The following is a 22,359-nucleotide window of genomic DNA, read 5'->3' on the forward strand; positions in this document are numbered from 1 at the left end:
CACTTGAGTCCTGTAGGCACAAAAAACATTCTGCAAGTATCCATTGTCATCCGTGCCTGCAGATTCTGCTTTAATGATGCAACTCACTCAACTCCTTGTCTATTTCATCGTTTACTGATGCCTCTTTTAGATGCGACAGATGTATTTTTTTTATACTTACCAGCCTGCTTCACAGGCACCATCCCTTTTTATTGGCACCTGATCAATAAGGGGGTCCTGCTCCACCACCATAACACTGCAATACTAAACAAAATCTTCCATAGACATCACGAAAACTAGACAAGCCTTTCCTGCCTTATGTTTCCCAACATTTCCTGGGACAAGTGTGTGTAGGTAGAAATCAACAAACATGTTTCCTGGCCCCAAACTTTACCCCCTCTTTCCAGTAAAGGATTGGCTTTCGGTATCACGCCTCCTCGCTTTTACCTTTTTACTTTATCCTGCGTAAACATTTTTTTCAGCATCTTAAACGTCTTGCCCATTAGCCCATCTATCCCCAACATCAGACCACTTATTATCATCTGACAGATCAGAATCAGACTCAACCAGCTACTGTTGCCTTCTTCTGCTTCTCTTTACATCGAGATGCGCTGCTCCTGTAATTCCAAACATTGTGCCAGTACCCCGTGTTCTAAACATTTTGGCAACCCCAAGGTGTCCCTCTCCCATGTTGAGATTATAAGGCCCCACTGGAATATTGCTGCCTTCATCGACCCTGGATCCCTGCGCAAGGATCCTGGCACTTGGCCCATCATGAGGATACCTGCCTTGCTTCCTTGATGCCATTTGCTCCAAACAATCCAGTACACCCCAAGTCCAGGTCCTTGTGCTGCATGATTTGTGGGGGCTCTATACGTGGCAATATCCTGGCACCTTCCATTGCTTTCCGCTTGAGTGATGTAAATATAAAAACATTCTGCCAGTATCCATTATCACCTATGCCTGCAGATTATGACTGTGTAATGAAACTCACTTAAGTCCTTGTCTATTGCATCCAGGCCTTGACACATCGCAAATGTTCTTGGCAGACCAGAGCTGTCTAAAATCCCCCTACACTCCCTCACCCAATTACCTTACACCTACGTTCAGTCCCAAACCGAGCCATGTGGCCAGCATTTTGGACAAAGATACCCCTAACTTACATTATGCCTATTCCTACCAACTATCCAAGGTTCCCCACTGCTACGCCTTTCTTGGCATTTTGCCCGCTCATTACTTTTTCAATGTACAGAGCTACTGGTGGATACTGTATATAGTAACTAATGATGGACATACCGCATATAGATGAAATATTACTTCAGAGAGTCCCCCTGGCAGCAGGCAGCCGATCTCAAGAAATTCTGGAACAAAAAGTATAAATTGTGAAGATATTATGACGTGCGCTTAGTATGGTTCATCATATCAACAAATATATGTTCAGCCTATTGAAAACATCAGGGAGATTGTTCCCACAGTCTTGTCATGTGTCTCTACAGGAACATTCTGGGTGACATCACATTATAGAATTTCTATAGGTTGTTATTTGCTATAATACTTACATATATACAGTGTATGTCCTAGCATGTCGGCTGTCACTGGTGCCACATATTCAGATGTTATAAATGTCTGTAAAATACATAATGGGTTTAATGCACATACATAAAATAACCCCATATCTATAATGAATAATAATATATTTACTTTCACACATTTCATTTTCTATCACAGGGCGAGTCCAATGCCCCTCTGCCACACAAATAACACCAGCAGTATAATGGCACATAATAGTTGGAGGACCCTGGTATAGATTTTGTATCAGTGACCAGGAGCTTATTGTTATTCTTCTATATAATCTTATCCTTAATGGAAAACTTCTAATTTGTCTTTTGTGGAGTCTTTTGGACTGGAGTAGAGAGAGTAGAAAATGGTAAATTGGATTTCTGGATTCCACAGACAAAATAATTATTAAAGGGGTTTTCTGACAGTTTCATAAACCTTAGTCTAAGCCGCATATGGCTAAAAATAACAAATTGTCCCTACTCATTTTTTAAATTCCCTGTGGCTCCTGCGCTGGTGGTTCTGTTGTCTTTAGTTGCTAGGCCACAGCGGTCATGTCCGTGTGGATGGCATGTCACGTGGCAGCTATTGTGTCACATCCAGGGCCGGCCTTAGGTTTATTGGTGACATGTGCAGTATCTGTGACGTCCTCCCCCTTATGATGCACCATGTAGTGTCCAAATAATTTAATCATACAGTGCCCAAATAACATCACCCAGTCAATAAACTAGGGATTGTATCTTTCTGTTTTTTTATATTATAGGTTTGGGCCCTAAATGCCGGATCGGCAGTGTAAGTTGAGGGTGCCCAGGCCATCTATGGTGGTAGTGCCCTCTTCAGTATTGACCAGTAATACACACTATGTGATCATTTAGAGATGCAGTTAATAAAATACACTGACCTTGGACTCTCCTACTGATTACATCCGACTGAATGTAGAACGTTATGTGATGTGAGGTGGAGGGCTCTGCTTAATCTTTGATCTGCCCTCCTGGGACGTGTGGTTATCATTAACTCTTATGAGGAATTAATTCTAGGAGAAAGAAAGACAATGTATTAGGACAAATCTCAATCAATGGCAACATTTCTATCTAGAACAGAGTCCAGTCCCCAACCAGTGTAAAATTACCAAAGGGGTAAATAGGATGACCGGCTGGGGTCCAGGGATTTGGGGTGGCCCACAGCTCTGGGGCTCCATACGCCCCTGAAATTGGACAAACAATAACGGCGCAGGGAGGAAGAGAAATGTCTGACACGGTTGGTCGTCTATTAGGTGAGTATAATTTTTTATTTTATAGGAGCAAAGGGGGCACTATTAATATGGGGGATAAAAGGACTGAGTCGGGGCTTAGAAAAGGGGGCTTCATTACTGTGGGGCCATACAAAAGGGGCATTCTGACCCAGGACATACAAAAAGTGTCATTCTAACTGTGGAGGGTATTGGTGGATACTGCATATAGTAACTAATAAGAGACGCACCTTGCATAGATGAAATATTGCTTCAGAGAGTCCCCCTGGCAGCAGGCAGCTGATCTTAAGGTGTTCTGGAAAAAACAATAATTGTGTAGTTTTATTTCTCCAGACAGACGTGTGCTCAGTATAGACCACCCAACAATGAAGGAAATGTATGGTGGCGCACAGACTGCAGTACTGGTAATGTAGACACCAGTGGCGTAACTACCGCGGTAGCAGCAGTAGCGGCTGCTACGGGGCCCGGGGCTTGAGGGGGCCCGTGCCGCCAGCCGACACGCCCTCCCAAATGCCCGGTGGCGCCTCTAGCAGCCGTTATGGCTGCTACAGGGGTAGCACCGCTACTGTAGGGCCCGCGCCGCCGAGCCTTACACAGGCACTCTCATGCCTGTAGGTGTCGCTAGCACCGGAGGGGGCCCCGGTGCTAGCGGCAGCCAAATACATGTATTAGCGCTGAATGGCCGGGCATGTTCTGTGCCTGACCATCCAGTGCCTTACAATGACACTGATTGGCTAGCGGCGCGATGACATCATCGCGCCGCTTCCATGCTTGGAAGGTGCTGATTGGCGGGGCAAGTCATTCTGCCCCGCCAATCAGCGTCAATCAGTGCCATACAGGGAACGCTCATTCAGCTCCTGCAGACATGCTCAGAAGAGAGCATGTCTGCATCGCCAGTGAACAGCGTGGGAACCGGAGAATGTGAGTATGTCAACTTTATATATTTTTTTCCTCATAAAAATGTGAATGGCATTATCTATAGTGGGGGGGTCTATCTACAGGGGGGGGTCGTCTTTATGTGGGCTATTATATATAGGGGGGTCTATATGTGGAGCAGTAGCTACAGGGGGGTCTATATGTGGGGGTGTGGGCCACTATCTACAGGGGGGTCTATATGTGGGGCAGTATATGTGAGACGCTATACAGGGGTGGGCTATATGTAGAGCACTATCTATAAGGGAGCATTTTTTAGGGTACTTTCTATAGGGGTGGGCTATGTGTGGGACACTATATACAACGGTGGGTTACCTGTGGGGCACTAGCAACAGGGTGGCTATATGTAGTGCACAGTCTACAGGGGTGGGCTATATGTGGGACAATATCTACAGAGGTGGGCTATACGTGGAGCACTAACTATAGGGGAAGCTATATGTAGGGCAGCACGGTGTCTCAGTGGTTAGCACTATTGCCTTGCAGCTCTGGAGTCCATATGTGGTCACTATCTACAGGGGGCACTATCCACAGGGGGCACTATCTACAGGGGGCACTATCTACAGGGGGCACGGTGTGTGTGTGTGTGTGTGTGTGTGTGTGTGTGTGTGTGTGACAGTTATATTTAGATGTTTTAACTTTGTTTACAGGTGCAGAAATGTTTTAAAAGTAAGAAGCTGAAGACATCTAAACGGAAAACTGCAGAAATGGGTCATGGCCGGGAGAAATCCATCATAGATGTCTGAACCGGAGGGAGAAGAAAAGAACTAGAATCTGAGACGTCACCGGTGAGTCACTTAATGTAAGTGTTTATTCTGCCTCTAATCAGTATTGTAGTTACTGTATGATCTGCAGCGAGATGATGGTGGTATGATTTTTTTTTGTGAAACCGCATCTCCCAGCATATCCTTATCATTGTTCCGGCCATGCTGGGAGCTGTAGTTTTACCTATACGCAGTGGCGTAACTACCGCTATAGCAGCCGTAGCGACATCTACGGGGCCTGCAGCATGAGGGGGCCTGTGCCACCCGCCGGCACGGCCCCTCCCATGGCCGCAGGCTCCGCTAGCAGCCGCTATCACTGCTACAGCGCGACGCCACTGAAGGGGTTGTTCCTACAAAAGACATGCATCCCCTATCCACAGGATAGGGGATACATGTGGGATTTTTGGGACGCCCAGCGATGAGGAGAACGGGGGACCGAAAGTCCCCCCTAAGTTCTCCATGACAAACCTCGGACTTCCGTAGTCTGTCTGCAGCTCCATGGAAATGACTTGTGCACCGGTCGTGCTTGTGCGCATGCGTGACCAGCGCTCCTTTCATTTTTATTGAACTGTGCAGACGCCGGAAGTCAGAGGTTAGTCATGGAGAACTTCGGGGGACTTTCGGTCCCCCGTTCTCCTTATCGCTGCCGGCGATCACACATGTATCCCCTATCCTGTGGATAGGGGATGCATGTCTTTTGTAGGACAAACTATAGGCCGTTTTTTTTTTTGGGGGGGGGGGTCTGTATGGCGTAATCTACAGGGGGGCTGTATGGCGTTATCTACAGAGGGGGCTGTATGGCGTTATCTACAGGGGGCTGTGTATGGTGCTATCTATAGGGGGGTGCTGTGTGGTGGAATCTATAGGGAGGCACTATCTAGAAGGGGGGGGGGTGGTTGTGTGATACCCAGCAGAGGGGGGGGGGGGCCCCAGTCAAAAGTTTGCTATGGGGCCCAGTCTTTCCTAGTTACGCCGCTGGTAGACACTCTGTGTGCGCTGTGTGCTCCCCCATAAGCCAAATGTGTATTAGGAAATTACATAAATAACAAGTCCCTTATATATTACTAATACCATAATATCTTCTTTATGGAGCATTTCTATAATAATAATAATATAAAGCTGCAGCAAAATTCCCAGCGTTTACTTTTGCTACATGTGGATGAGTTTTTGAGACTGTAACTATTCACCTGTAACACTTGTGAATTTTGCCGCGCAGCAAATCTGCAGCGTCTGAATTCAGCTTTATGGCGTAGAATATAGTACTGAAATACTGCAATCATACAGTGCCCAAATAACACTGCCAGACAAGTATTGTCTGCCACACTGTAATGTAATCCATTATCAAGGAATTGTATCTGCATCCTGAGCAGTGCCCTTTACTTTTTTTACATGAAGAGTGGGATTGAGTGTTCAAGCAATGGGTGCCCCAGACATCAAGACCAGTGGCGCCCCATTCATTAGTGACAGGTGATGCACCCAGTGTAACCGCACAGGTCGCACACCCCTAAGACAGGCCCTGGATGAACAACATTGGGGAATTTGTTCCCACAGTCTTGTCATGTGTCTCTATAGGAACATTCTGGATGACATCAGATTATAGAATTTCTATAGGTTGTCATTTGCTATAATACTTACATATATACAGTGGATCTTCTAGCATGTCGGCTGTCACTGGTGCCACATATTCAGATGTCATAAATGTCTGTAAAATACATAATGGAATAAACATAAAATAACCCCATATCTAGAATGAATAATAATATATTTACTTTCACACCTTTCATTTTCTATCACAGGACGAGTCAGATATTGAAAACATTTTGTAATGTTAGTGTAAACCCAGGGAACATAACTATAGGGGTGAAGAGGTTGCAGTCACACCCAGGCCCAGGTGTCCATGACTGACATTAGGGGGGGTCACAATGTGGGCAATTTACAAATGCCAATCCCCAATGCCCCCATCTCCTAGAGGAATCCCGATTTTCGCTGCTAGAAACGCGATGTCAGTGAGAGAAGCACCCAGGCGGAAAGGCAGCTGCTGAGTTGCCCGGCCGCTTCTAAAACACAAGCATTGGAAGGGAGCCAGCGCCCCGTTCCACCTGCTGGAGGGATGCGCCCTATGTAATGGCACAGGTCGCACACCCCTAAGGCCGGCCCTGGCTACTGCTGAGCCTTATTAGGATAATATACGGTAGCTTTTTAAGACTATTTAATTTAATTAAATTAGACATCATATTGAAAACGACTGAGAAGTCACATTCCACATTACTGACAGCTGCAATTCTCAGACAATGGTAAGGGTATGTTCACACACTTAACTAAAAAACATCTCTAAAATACAGAGCTCTTTTCAAGGGAAAACAGCCTCTGATTTTCAGCCATTTTTTAAACCACAAACATTTTTTGAGGCGTTTTTACCAACGTTCTTGGAGCTGTTTTTCTATTGAGACAATGAAAAACGGCTCCAAAAACGGCCGAAGGAGTGAAATGCACTTCTTTTTACAGGGTGTTTTTTATGCGCCGCTTTATCAAACGCCCACGTAAAATGCACCATCGGAAAAAAAAACAGTTTTTCCCATTGAAATCAATGGGCAGATGTTTGGAGGCGTCCAGCCTCCGTATTTTCGGCTGTTTTTCGGGGTGTTTACGGCCAGGAAAACGGCTGAAAATAGGCTGTGTGAACATACTCTGAGTTGTAACTTTAATGAGAAAATATGAAACATTGAAATCTGAATGTAAAATGTTCAGTTGTTACTTGCATTAATAGAAACATTTTACTGGAACTTGAACTGTTTGTCTAAAAAAAAAACAACCCCCGACAATCACCAGAAAAAAATCCTTCTACAGTTTTTTTTAAACGGCCACGTAAAAAACGCCTCATCGGAACAAACCCCCGTTTTTCCCATTGAAATCAAAGCGCAGATGTTTGGAGGCGTTCAGCCTCTGTAGTTTTAGATGTTTTTCGGGGCGTTTATGGCCATGAAAATAGGCCATGTGAACATACTCTGAGTTGTAACTTTAATGAGAAAATATGAAACCTTGAAATCTGAATGTAAAACGTTCAGTTGTTACTTGCATTAATAGAAACATTTTACTGGAACTTGAACTGTTTGTCTAAAAGAAAAAAACAACCCCCGACAATCACCAGAAAAAAATCCTTCTACAATCATATAGTTGTGGTGAGGTGTTGGTGTGGTTAGAAATTGCTGCAGTAATGTCCAGTGTGAATCTGGCCTTATATGAGAATTCTAGAGCGTATATATTTCATGTGTCCAGTAACATGTAGAATTAATGATAAAATGCTGCATCTTACCTGTCAATCACACAGTCAATCACAGTCCCGGTCCAGACGTCATTGGCAGAAATTGTAAAAAATATGTAATCCAGCTGCACATAGAACCTAACGGCTAGTACTGTCTATGACATCATCAGTGACATCATAAGCGGCTGCAGTATCTGTTACATCATCTAATTATCTCCTACTGCCTGGATAGACTGTCTGTGCATACACTGGATATAGGCGTTACATGGGACTGCTGTTTATAAACATGGAAGAAAGATACATGTGTGGTTATAGGGGCTACGACTAAGAACATGTAATGTATGAAACGTGTAATCTGTTACTAGATGGATTTTATACTGTAATACAGATGTAGCCATCTTTAACTTGACTCTTATTAATTGATACTTTCTTGATCCCGCAGCACTCCGTGTTTCAAGTGTGCGTGAGTAGGCTTCCACGCCAATGTGTAAAAAATGGGAACTCAGCACTCCAAGGTATTATGCAATAAGTGATATTTGATTTCACATATAGCGAAAAGTAGTAATCCAAAAATAATGGCGCCATTACCCAACAGCGACCGAGGTCACAAGCGCCGCATATCCGTGTCTAAAGAAGGTTGAATGTATAGACCGAAACGTTAAAAACCTATTTTTGGATTACTACTTTTCGCTATATGTGAAATAAAATATCATTTGTTGCAGCGTGATATCACACAACAAAAGCCATTGAAAAAGTCAAGATAAGGGATTGTTTATTTAATGCGTTAAAAGTCAAGGTAAAGACGGCAACATCTGAACTAATAAAGGATACATTTTATTGAATTTCGTTTTAGGCTACATTCACACAACAGTAAAAAACGTCCGCTTTCAGAACAATGATGTTCTATGGGTATATTCACACAGCCTTTTTTTAACCACCCGTGAATATTGGCCGTCAAAAAATAGAACATGTCCTATTTTTGGCCGCTTTCACGGCCAGACGGCCTCCATAGAAGTCAATGGATCAATTTTTAACGGCCGTCAATACATGTAACAGCCGTTAAAAACGGTTCTGTGATTTGGGGATTCAAGAGCCAAGGGAACTATTGGCTCCCTTGCTGGTAATCGGCGGCGCAATGACACATACTCACCGATGCAGCGCCGTCCTCTACAGGTGTGGTCTCTAGTCTCATGGGTTCTGCGAAGGTGACGAGATGACGTCCTCGCGTCGCCATCGCAGAACCAGTGAGACTAGAGATCACTCGTGACGTAGACGGTCATGCATCGGTGAGTATGTAGGGAATTCAGGCGGACAAAAATTATGGATATTGTTGCGCTCACTACTATGGTAGCATGGCGCTAGTACAGGGGACATTGTTGTCTACTGTAGCAAATTTTTCGGCACGGTCCTGAATTTACAGAGAGAGTCCCGGAAGAGGTGTCTGTGTCATCATCTACAGGGGGGCTGTGTGCCATCGTCTACAGGGGGCTGTGTGCCATCGTCTACAAGGGGGCTGTGTGCCATCATCTACATGGGGCGGTGTGCCATCATCTACAGGGGGGCTGTGTGCCATCATCTACAGGGGGCTGTGTGCGGTCATCTACAGGGGGGCTGTGTGACATCATCTACAGGGGGGCTGTGTGACATAATCTACAGGGAGGCTGTGAGCCATCATCTACAGGGGGTCTGTGTGCCATCATCTACATGGGGTCTGTGTGCCATTATCTACAGGGTGTCTGTGTGCCATCATCTACAGGGGGTCCGTGTGCCATCATCTACAGCGGGGCTGTGAAACAATCATGACAACGACCTTTGTTTGGGTGTTTTCAGGGTGTTGGGACAAAAGAAGCCAGACAAATGAAATTCATCAGTTTTTTTAACGGCCATGAAAAACGGATGCAAAATGGATGTCAAACGGCCATTAAAAACGGACAGACGGACTGGAAGTGTATAAAAATTTGCAGACACAATGATGCAAAACGGCCATGAAAAACTGACAGTTGATCAGTTTTTAATGGCCATTTTTTTTCACTGTCGTGTGAATGTAGCCTAAGTTCTGGATCGTCTCCATTTTAATGGATAAAGTTACCGGACAATTATCCGCCCACCGAGAGTTTATTGGACACATGGACGGCCAGGTGAGCAGATGAACTTCTTGTTTCTTTGTTTGGAGTCATGTACAGATATAGCAATCCTTATCCTGACTCTGATAACTTGCTGCAGCGTGATAATTTATCACTTAAGTCACTGAAAACCATTGAAAAAGTGAAATTAAAGTTTCTTGACACTGTGTATTCAATGTATTTAACCCCTTCGAGCTCAGCAACGTAATATTCCGTCGCGCTGACCGCCCCATTTGCGCTCAGCGACGGAATATTATGTCGCAGGGAAAATGCATCGCCATTTTCCACCGGCGCGTGCACGATCTGTGACAGCTGCTGTTTCCGACAGCAGGCTATCACAGCTCAATACGCCGGTACGTATTGCGATGGTCCCGCCTCCACAATCGCCACTATTGGTCAGTCAGTGAGTAACTGTCCAATAGTGGCGATCGGTCTCTTCACTTCCTCTCCCTGACATCACATCCTGCCGCACCCACCCTGAGATGGAGATAGCGAGGCGTTCAGAGCGGTTGTGAGTAGAGGGAGAGAAGAAAAAGAGTGAAAAAATGTGAAAAAAAGACAACTTTTTTCTGCTTCCCACCTCCCCAATCCACTACCCAGTCCTTTACCCTTCCTCCTTGTGTTCCCCCCACATTTTTGGTCAGTGATCTCCTATCACTGACCACTTCTTAGTCTTCAGGACCAATTTCTTGGTCCCTGGGGATTATTTTTTTCTTTATAAAACATATAAAATAAAAAAATATATAAAAAAAAAAAAAAAAAGAAAAAAAACTTGTTCATTTAGACAATTTATCTAGTTAGTTTAGTATTAGTGTTAGTTAGTGTCAGGGAACCGTCAAAAAGCATAGTTAGGTATAGCGTCAGGAATCCATCACCATAGTTAATCTAGCGTTAGGGGTCCATCACAGTAGTTAGGTTTAGCGTCAGGGAAGCTCGGAATAATCTAGATAGGTTTAGTGTCAGGCACCCGTCACCGTAGTTAGGTTTAGTGTTAGGGAAGCTCAGAATAATCTAGTTAGGTTTAGTGTCAGAGAATAGTCGCCGTAGTTAGATTTAGTCTCAGGGAAGTTCAAATAAAATCTAGTTAGGTTTAGTGTTAGGAACCCTCGCCCTTGTTAGGTTTAGTCTCAGGGAAGCCCACTCGTTCTATAAAAACACCAATTTTTTGAGCTGGTTTAGGTAGCAGCCTATTGCTCCTAGTTAGGAAAGCAATCAAACATGTCCCAACGGACATTTAGTGCCGAAGAGGCATATTCATTTCTTGCCTCCGACACAGAGTCGTCGGATGGTGAGACTCTGTTTTATTTATCCACCTCCTCATCCAGTGATGAAGAAGAGGAACCTCCTAGGAGATGCCCCTTGACCACCAGCGCAGTTGAAGCCCCCGAGCGAAATGACCCCACAGCAGTTCAAGCCCCCATTTGGACCCCCACACCAGACATTTATGAGCCCAAAATCCCAGAGTTAAAATTTAATACGGCAGGGCTCAGTGAAATGGGCTTTTTCAAGTTCTTCTTCACTGATGACTTTATAGATCTTATGGTCTCCCAGACAAATTTATATGTCCAACAGTATATTACTAAGAACCCTACATCATTTTATGCCCAATCCTACAGGTGGACCCCTGTAGATGTAGCAGAGTTGGGCAAGTTCTGGGGACTTCACTTGAACATGGGGCTTCTGAAAAAGCCATCCATTAGGACCTACTGGAGCATGGACATCTTATACCATACCCCCAATGTACCGTATGGCCATGTCCAGGATGCATTATGAGGCAATATTTCGCTTCTTAAATTATAAGGATAATGAGCAGTGCCCACCCCGAGATGACCCCAGTTTTGACCGTTTGTACAAACTGAGACCCCTATTAGACCATTTCAGTGCTCGGTTTGCCCAAGCATACACCCCCGAGAAGTGTATTTCTATTGATGAGTCCCTGGTACATTTTAAAGGGAGGCTTCAATTCCGCCAGTACCTGCCGAGTAAGAGGGCAAGGTATGGCGTAAAGATGTATAAGCTGTGCGAGAGTGCATCAGGGTATACCTACAAATTTAGGATGTATGAAGGGAAGGACAGCAGTATTCAGCCCCCAGAATGCCCCCCCTTACTGGGAATTAATACAAAAATTGTGTGGGATTTGGTGCACCCACTGCTGGACCAGGGTTACCACCTCTACTTGGATAATTTTTATACCAGCGTCCCACTCTTCAAGTGCCTGCGGCATGCGGCACTGTTAGAAAAAATCTGAGAGGCTTCCCTAAGATTCTGCTTGGGCAAACACTCAGAAGGGGTGAGAGCAGGGCACAATCTAGCAGCAACATATTGTGTGTCAAGTACAAGGACAAGAGAGATGTCCTTGTATTAACAACAATACATGGCCACACCAGTACCCATGTACCTGTACGAGGTACCAGTATAGAGACCCCCAAACCAGACTGCATCCTGGACTACAATAGGTACATGGGAGGGGTTGACTTGTCAGATAAAGTCCTGAAGCCCTACAACGCCATGCGGAAATCGAGGGTGTGGTATAAGAAGCTGGCCGTGCACATCATACAGATGGCATTGTACAATGCGTATGTGCTACGTCGATGTGCAGGCCAGAGGGGAACTTTCCTGGAATTTCAAGAGGTGATTATCAAGAACCTAATCTTTAGGACCAAGAATAGGGAGCATCCAGTACTTCCGGAAGCGAGGCCACACGCATCGTACCAGGGCAACACTTTCCAGGAGAAGTTCCCCAAACTGGCAAGAAGGGAAAAAGTCAAAAGAGGTGCAGAGTCTGCTCAAAGAGGGGGATAAGGAGGTAAACAATATACGAATGCGACACGTGTCCCGAAAAACTAGGGCTCTGTATGAAAGATTGTTTTCGAATTTATCATACATCCCTTAATTTTTAATTTACCCTGATACACTCCGCACAGCTTATGCCCCTCATCTTTCCCTTCTGAGCCCTGCGGTGTGCCCAGGCAGCTAATAACAGCCACTGTAAAGGATCTGCCAGGCACAGCGGGGTTAACGCCTATAGGTAATCAGTCGACACCTGAGTCTATGTCTCTGAGACTGACTCCAGCTTCCACCACTCAGGCTGGCAGGCTTAGGAGTGGGATAGCCTATCGCAGCCTGGCCAGACTCAGCTAGCTCCCGCCCTCTGTCTATTTATACCTGCCTTTCCTGTTCCTCCAGTGCTTGTGATTTTTCTCGTGTGGTTTCCTGGCCCAGCTACAGCTCCTGACTACTTGATCCTGCTCCATACTGACCCTGGCTTACTGACTACTCTTCTGCTCTGCGTTTGGTACCTCGTACACTCCTGGTTTGACTCGGCTCGTTCACCTCTCTTGTTGCTCACGGTGTTGCCGTGGGCAACTGCCCCATTTCCCTTAGCTTTGTGTACCCTTGTCTGTTTGTCTCGTGCACTTAATGAGCGTAGGGACCGCCGCCCAGTTGTACCCCGTCGCCTAGGACGGGTCGTTGCAAGTAGGCAGGGACAGAGTGGCGGGTAGATTAGGGCTCACTTGTCCGTTTCCCTACCCCTATCATTACAGCCACATGTAGGGTATTGCCGTACCCGGGAGAACCCACATTACATCTTATGGTGTGTATATCTCCAGTGGCACATGCTGGGCACACTATATCGGGCACGGACATGCCATATATATATAGAAAATTGCAAATCTCACTCTGCCCCATCTGCTGCTGCGCATTATCTTTTACACAGTACCTGTGGGGTCAAAAGGCTCACTACACCTCTAGATGAATGTCTTAAGGGGTGTAGTTTTTAAAATGGGGTCACTTCTCAGGGGTTTCAACTGTACTGGTACCTCAGGGGCTTCTGCATACATGACTTAACACCAGAAAAACTCCAGTAGGCCAAATGGTGGTCCTTTCCTTCTGAGCCCTCCCATGGGCCCAAACGGCAGTTTATCACCACAAATGGGGTATTGCCGCACCAAGGACAAATTGGGCAACAAAATGGGGTATTTTGTTTCCTGTGAAAATAAGAAATTTTTATAAAAAATGACATCTTATTGTTCTACACACAGGTATCCAGGCTACCAGGACTACTATTATGGGTAAGGCTATCTGAGTTATTAATGTTGGGAGTATTTTACTCTAGAAAACACCCTTTGGACACTTCTGTCCTTAACAAAACAGCTCACACTCAAACAACTAACGTTATATACGATAGCACACTGCCCTATTCATATGTCCTCAATATAAGGACTTTAAACACACCATACACTTGGTTTTCCTACTTACCTTTGTTCATATCATATAGAGTCTCTCCACTCATGTACCTTTTTAACATGTATGTTTTTATATGTATTTAATAAAATTTGTTATTCTTTTCATATATACTTGGCTCTATACTCTGTTTCTTGTGTGTGTATAGGGTTTAAGTAGAGTATAACAGAGAGAGTTCCCAGCATTATCATTCCCTTACCCCCCTACAACATTACAAATTATATTCACTTGGGACTGGTGGTGTTTTATTAAATTTCTTTTGATTCTCTTGATTTTTTTTGCTGTTTTTGACATTCCACTATGTTCTGCATAAAGCTTAGTGTCAGCTGTACTGTGACTTCTTTATCATAACGGAGCCATACCAGGCCCTTATACACCCTATATGCTTCCCCAATAGAATCCATAAAACATAAAAGGGCCGAGCAGTGCTCCGGGGGCGTTTCTGACCTGGCTGTGTCCATTTGTAAGTATGGCCTTTTTCGGTGTTTTTGTATATGTCCCCTTGTTTTTATCGGTTCTGTTTGTGCATCAGGAACGTTCTGTTCCAGTTTAGGAGTTAGGGACTCGCAAGTCTGGGGATATTTGTCGTGGATTGCGAGCTTGCTTCCTTTTGGCCAAAATGATTACCAATACCCCAGGTATTTTTCATTATTATGTATATTCGCTTCTCTTGGACACAGCCGGGTCTTTGATGCTGGGAGAGCATGGTGTGTTGTTGTTTGGCATAGCAAGCAGGGTAGCCCGCTCTATGAATTATCAAGGCGTCACAAATAGGCTTCTACCTGGCTATACACGTTGTGCCTCATGACGTACACACTATCCATCCCTCCATGTTTCACTCACTTGCACCCCATTATCCATTTATTTCTATTGAGGCACTTCACTCATTACTGCTCCCTATATTTCACTTATAGTATTACACTTGCACACACACTATTCATTCATTATTTCTTACTACACATCCCATGCACCACACACCACTCCCCTCAAGACTAGTGGGAGTGGCTATTATTATTTAAAGCACCTGCTCACCCTTTCATCAGCGTTTCTGACCTGGCTGTGTCCATTTGTAAGTATGACTTTTTTCGGTGTTTTTGTATATGTCCCCTTGTTTTTATCGGTTCTGTCAAGAAGGGAAAATGTCAAAAGAGGTGCAGAGTCTGCTCAAAGAGGGGGATAAGGAGGTAAACAATATACGAATGCGACACGTGTCCCGAAAAACCAGGGCTCTGTATGAAAGATTGTTTTCGAATTTATCATACATCGCTTAATTTTTAATTTACCCTGATACACTCCGCACACCTTATGCCCCTCATCTTTCCCTTCTGAGCCCTGCCGTGTGCCCAGGCAGCTAATAACAGCCACATGTAGGGTATTGCCGTACCCGGGAGAACCCACATTACATCTTATGGTGTGTATATCTCCAGTGGCACATGCTGGGCACACTATATCGGGCACGGACATGCCATATATATATAGGAAATTGCAAATCTCACTCTGCCCCATCTGCTGCTGCGCATTATCTTTTACACAGTACCTGTGGGGTCAAAAGGCTCACTACACCTCTAGATGAATGTCTTAAGGGGTGTAGTTTTTAAAATGGGGTCACTTCTCAGGGGTTTCAACTGTACTGGTACCTCAGGGGCTTCTGCATACATGACTTAGCACCAGAAAAACTCCAGTAGGCCAAATGGTGGTCCTTTCCTTCTGAGCCCTCCCATGGGCCCAAACGGCAGTTTATCACCACAAATGGGGTATTGCCGCACCAAGGACAAATTGGGCAACAAAATGTGGTATTTTGTTTCCTGTGAAAATAAGAAATTTTGATAAAAAATGACATCTTATTGTTCTACACACAGGTATCCAGGCTACCAGGACTACTATTATGGGTAAGGCTATCTGAGTTATTAATGTTGGGAGTATTTTACTCTAGAAAACACCCTTTGGACACTTCTGTCCTTAACAAAACAGCTCACACTCAAACAACTAACGTTATATACGATAGCACACTGCCCTATTCATATGTCCTTAATATAAGGACTTTAAACACACCATACACTTGGTTTTCCTACTTACCTGTGTTCATATCATATAGAGTCTCTCCACTCATGTACCTTTTTAACATGTATGTTTTTATATGTATTTAATACAATTTGTTATTCTTTCCATATATACTTGGCTCTATACTCTGTTTCTTGTGTGTGTATAGGGTTTAAGTAGAGTATAACAGAGAGAGTTCCCAGCATTATCATTCCCTTACCCCCCTACAACATTACGAATTATATTCACTTGGGACTGGTGTTGTTTTATTAAATTTCTTGTGATTCTCTTGATTTTTTTTGCTGTTTTTGACATTCCACTATGTTCTGCATAAAGCTTAGTGTCAGCTGTACTGTGACTACTTTATCATAACGGAGCCATACCAGGCCCTTATACACCCTATATGCTTCCCCAATAGAATCCATAAAACATAAAAGGGCCGAGCAGTGCTCCGGGGTCTTTTGGCAAATCACTCTAGCTAGAATCGCAAATGAAACCGTTCACCATATTAACCAATTGGTAAACATTTGCGGAATCAGGAGATAACGCCTTTTCTCCTCCTCCTTCTTTTATGCTCTAGCCCCTCTTCCCCTGATCCAGATAGAACTTCTCCAAGGGGAGGAGGGAGAACATCTCCACATACTCATCCTTCCCTATTTGTTTCCTGACCTCCTGCTTAAGATGGGCACCGATCCCTCGAAGCAGACATACACAGCCAAGTTATCCCTGTTTACCTAATTAGGTGTCTCAGTCTGGACTGAGACCGCAACCGCCTCATAACTCACCGGAAGAGGGTTAACAAGTGAAAATGTGGAAAGCCGCCCACCTACCCAGACTTTACAGGACCGCCCACGCGAAAACCTGGGATGGACCCGCACCCTTCACCAGGGAACCGCCCACCATGTTCAGCAGGCACACCACTGAGTCCCTCAGGCATCTGCACACGCCTCCTGCTGTGTTACCCCACAGCCCCTAGCGGCAGGGGGCAAACCTGACCTAAACAATAATGGCACCAAGCACCAATAGTGATGCTTTTGAAAAGTATCAAAAAACTTTATTAAATATAGAGGACAAATGAATAAAAAGTGTCACACAATAGATATAGCAACATCTCCAGAGTGAAATACACAGGGTGAACACATGCCCATAACAATACGGATACATCTTATTTATAAAGTGTATAGTGCTAAGCAATATATATGAAATAAGGATATATATACCATATATAATATAAATTGTCTTTACACTACTGCAGGATGGACAAGGACATGGACAAGAAGCTAAATACAAGTAGTGATGGTCCTAGGATAGGTGCCAGGGGCGTAACTAGGAAAGACTGGGCCCCATAGCAAACTTTTGACTGGGGCCCCCCTCCCCTGGGTGTCACACAACCCCCCCCTTGTAGTTAGTGCCTTTTTTACAGCCCCCCCTCTGTAGATAACGCTATACAGCCCCCCCTCTGTAGATACCGCCATACATCCCCCTGTAGAGAACGCCATACAGCCCCCTGTAGATAACGCCATACAGCCCCCCCTGCAGAGAACGCCATACAGCCCCCCCCCCTGTAGAGAACACCATACAGCCCCCCCTGTAGGGAACGCCATACAGCCCCCCCCCTGTAGAGAACGGCATACAGCTCCCCCCCTGTAGGGAACGCCATACAGCTCCCCCCCTGTAGGGAACGCCATACAGCCACCCCCCCTGTAGGGAACGCCATACAGCCACCCCCCCTGTAGGGAACGCCATACAGCCACCCCCCCCCTGTAGGGAACGCCATACAGCCACCCCCCCCTGTAGGGAACGCCATACAGCCACCCCCCCCCTGTAGGGAACGCCATACAGCGTCCCCCCTCCCAAAAAAATGCGACCTACAGTGTGTCCTACAAAATACATGTATCCCCTCTCCACAGGATCTCCACAGGATAGGGGATACATGAGTGATCGCTGGCAGCGATAGGGAGAACGGGGGACTGAAAGTCCCCCTGAACTTCTCCATGACTAACCTCTGACTTCCGGCGTCTGCGCAGCTCAATAAAAATGAAAGGAGCGCTGGTCATGCATGCGCACAAGCGCGACCGGCGCTCCATTCATTTCTACGTAGCTGCCGACACAGACCCCGGAAGTCCGAGGTTTATGATGGAGAACTTCAGGGGACTTTCAGTCCCGCGTTCTCCCTATCAATGCCAGCGATCACACATGTATCCCCTATCCTGTGGAGATCCTGTGGAGATCCTGTGGAGAGGGGATACATGTCCTGTGGAGAGGGGGATACATGTCTTTTGCTCTATTTTGCGCCTTCAGGACCAGACACCGTTTAGCCATTTTTAGCACGTGTTCGTTAAATGGCTATAACTTTTTTATTTGTTGGGCTAACGACGTGAGCACCGCATCTGAGAGGTTAAACGGGTGAGATCGATACTAATATCGATCTCACCCGGCAGAGCAGGGACGCTCCCAGCCCTCAGCTGCCTCTAGCAGCTGAGAGCAGGGAGATTTGACAGCTCCCTGCTCTGTAAACTTATTCCGATGCCGCGACGTAAAAAGTCTATGGCATCGGAATAAGGCCCGTTAGTGACCGACGTAGAAACACGATTATTTTTATTTTATTTATTTTTTTTTTTTTTATTTATTTATTTATTTTTTTCTCTTTCTCCTAAATGTTTTTATTTATATTGTCGATTAATGAAAGGATATTTGAAATACATGTTGTATCTATTGTAAGATGTGAATATGTTTGAGAAAAAAAAAAGTAACCTGCTTTCTTTTTTTGTTGTTTATGTTATGTTGAAAAATAATAATAAAGAAATAAATTTAAAAAAAAAAGAAACACGATGGGCCGGTCACTAACGGGTTAAAGGGGTTAAAGGGGTTCTCTGGAAAAAACTTTATGGTCTCATGTTTACTTGATAAAGTGGTTCTGTTTCCACTAAACGCGTTGTACCTCAAGAGACCCTCTATCCCTCTTTTTTATGTATGTTTTATTATGATCTATTGTTTTAGACAATTAATTATATATATATTTTTTCTCAAAAAAGTATTGCGCCTGGATGGTGTCTCTTTTTTACAGTAGATCCCACCTGGTTCCCACTGTTTTTATCTACCTGCTCTTACTGAAGATGTCCTCAAAACTGGCTTAATGAGATGGTAGATCGGAGAGTGACTGAGGCAGTGGAGGCAAAACAGGGCGGACCTGTTGCAGGCAGCGGCTAAGGCATCTTGGCCCCCATTGGAGGACCTCTCCAGAACTCCAGTGAAGGACCTGGGCGTGTAGACGAAGCCAAGGCAGACCCAGCAGAACCGGGTTGATGGCTTTAGGCAGGACGAGGAAGTTGATCTGTTCTGAGTGAAGGACTCCGATTTGTAACGTAAGTGGTTTCATGATAGCCACAATAGGATCGGGCAATAATAGTCCATTTACAGAAGCAACAGCAAGGGATCTCTCTAGAAGAACTGTGGGTAGATGTAGTCGGTCTACTAAATCCTGCTGGATGAAATCTGCAGCTGCCCTGGAGTCAAAATAGGCAGAGGAGAAGTGTGATGTCTCTCCCGAGATGATGGTCACAGGAATAGATAGTTTGGAAGAGGTTTTGATGTTTGGCATCATCCCACCTAGAGTTGCCTCTCTAGGAGCTGGAGTTTCCCGGCTTTTGTGGACATTGGCGCACGAAAGGGCCTTTAAGGCCGCAATACAAACACAGACCTGAAGAGCGTCAGCGCTGTTTCTCCTGCTCGGACAACTTGACTCTGTCTACCTGCATTGGTTCCTCAGGTAGAGCAACAAGAGGGGGCAGTAGTGGTCTCTGGAACGAGGGTGCTAATCTGTGAAAATGTCTCTCCACCGAACCTTCTCATCGCGTTCCTGGATCCTCATGTTGACCCGGGTAGCCAACAGGATATGGGCATCCAAGGTAGGTGGGAGGTCGCGGGCTGCCAGCTCGTCCATGGTGTGTGAGGACAGTCCATGCCATAGGTCGCCACCAATGCTTCATTGTTCCATGCCAACTCTGCTGCCAGGGTACGGAAGGAGATGGCATACTCTCCTGCTGTGGACCCCCTTGCTTGAGGGTTAGCAGAGTGGCTGCTGCTAAGGATGTTCGACCCGGCTTCTTGAACACGTCACAAAAAGTCTGTAAGAACAGGGCTAAGTCCGAAAATTTGGGCCCCTGTCATTCCAGGATGGGGTTCGCCCATGCGAGGGACTTGCCAGCGAGGAGGGAAATAATGAACGCTACCTTGGCCTCATCAGAGGAGAAATGGTGAGCACGCAGTCATAGCGAGGAAAAAGAGGCAGTGCAACTGTGGATCCGGAAAACAGACAGTAGGAGTATTAGGCAGTGGAACGGCAGCAGTCTCTGGGGAAGGAACAGGGAGTTGATCCAGTCGGGCGATGATGGAGTTTACAGCCACGAGGAGGTCCACCCCTTAGTAATTGCTGATGTGCATATAGGTCACGCATATCCGTCTGTATGACCTGAACTGTGGTCTTAGGCTGGCCAGCGGGTTCCATGGCCTGAGCGTACTGTCACAATCTAGGGAACATATGTAGCTGACTTTATCTTGACTAATAACGCATTAAATACACAGTGGAAAGATCCCTTATCTTGACCTTTTCAATGACTTCTCAATGGTTATTTTTGTGTGATATCACGCTGCAACAAGTTATCAGAGTCAAGTTAAAGATGGCTACATCCGTATGTGGACCCACTAGGCCGTGGGCTCCAGCTCAGATAGGGCTAGGTGTGGCAGGTTGCGCCAGATGAAGCGGATGGCACCAGGAATGGTAGATGACACACAGACGTGGCATATCCAGCCGGCGGTACCACACGACTCTGATAAAAGGCAGACACAGTTAGGAAACAGCAAGGGATACAGGAAATAGGATGCAGGGAACGGGAACTCTGGGAACAAGCAGGAAAATACTAAGGGACCCTTTGCAATACAAACATGGGAAAAGTACAAACAACGCTCAAGCAAGGAGTGGAAGGGCAGAGACCTTTTTATAATCCAGGGTGCACTGGGGTAGGATAGAAAACTTTTAGGAAGTGCGCACGCTGGCCCTTTAAGGCACTCCTCGCACACTCCAGGAAGGGAAGGCCGCGCCAGCCGTGGTCTCTGGGGAGGTGGCCAGGAAGTTACGGTCGCGGCCGTTCATCACAGGGTGAGCGACAGAGGTCCGCAGTCATAACACTGAGATTTTTTTTGGTGTTGTATATATGAACTGTCAAAAGAATAGTAAGGATGCACTCCTAATCGTTGGTGCTAATGTAGGTCCGGGTTGTACCCCACTAGTAGAGATAAAAAACCTATAAAGCACTCCAAGGACAAAAGGTGGATTCCCAAGAGGAATTATTTATTTATTATTCATTCCACAGGGTTCAGTATATATAGAACAAAACAAGATATAAATGCAAGCGATCAGTATTTAGACGTTTTGGCCCAACCTAGGCCTTTCTCACATTCGCTGCAAAATAGAAACAAATATACACAATAATATATAACAATTCTTTTTGAAATGCGAAAAATAAATAATGATACATATACAAATTCAAACATTCAAATACAAAGAAATATAAATAAAAACATATACAAGGATAATTGAATGCTATACATGGTATTCTGTGTAAGCAGTAAGGTATAAACCATATTGTCTGACTGTTCATAAAGATAATCAAATATGCTAGAGAGTCATCTCCTAAAATAAAATAGAATATAGTATACAGAGATGCACAAAGGGAATAGAACCTCTGAAATATATAAACGCTGTTTCTCTAGGAAGTGATGCGTAAACATATATATAAGATATATAGTGGGAGAGGTATTATAAAAATACCTCTCTAGACCATACCATAAAATACCGGTTTTAGAAATCAATGGTGCATAATGATATAGATAGATACAGGGAAGGAGAAGGAGAGGACCGATAGGTAGAGAAATAAAAAAAAATAAACAAATATATGAAGGAATAAACTGCTGTCCGAATAGAGTAGTGTCATACCTGCATAAGCTCAAGAGGGATATATGGGGTATATTGGCGTCTGCCTGACGCTCACAAGTGTGGGAGATCTCACACGAGCGTCTGTCATTTAAAGCGCCCATTGCAAAACCGGAAATCCGGTGTTTGGCACGCAAATCAGTGTCGACGCATGCGCAGTATGGGGAATGAAGTCCCCTAGTGGAACGCAAGCTGTCCTAGTAGTTATGACGCCCCAT

General features: G+C 45.1%; 1 long non-coding RNA gene across 2 annotated transcripts; it reads right to left on the minus strand.

The window, feature by feature from the left end:
• Positions 1-1,538: 1,538 nt before the first annotated feature.
• Positions 1,539-22,237, minus strand: LOC142714080 (uncharacterized). 2 transcript variants are annotated; one of them, XR_012870291.1, is made up of 5 exons: positions 22,145-22,237; positions 6,115-6,181; positions 3,016-3,080; positions 2,438-2,569; positions 1,539-1,605 (listed from the first exon to the last, which is right to left on the minus strand). It is a non-coding gene; the product is annotated as an uncharacterized LOC142714080 (long non-coding RNA). The 2 variants fall into 2 exon arrangements; XR_012870292.1 differs by lacking the exon at positions 22,145-22,237 and adding an exon at positions 7,793-7,855.
• Between the last annotated feature and the right edge of the window lie 122 nt (positions 22,238-22,359).

Source organism: Rhinoderma darwinii, unplaced genomic scaffold (genome assembly GCF_050947455.1).
Source record: "Rhinoderma darwinii isolate aRhiDar2 unplaced genomic scaffold, aRhiDar2.hap1 Scaffold_44, whole genome shotgun sequence".
Taxonomy (NCBI): domain Eukaryota; kingdom Metazoa; phylum Chordata; class Amphibia; order Anura; family Rhinodermatidae; genus Rhinoderma; species Rhinoderma darwinii.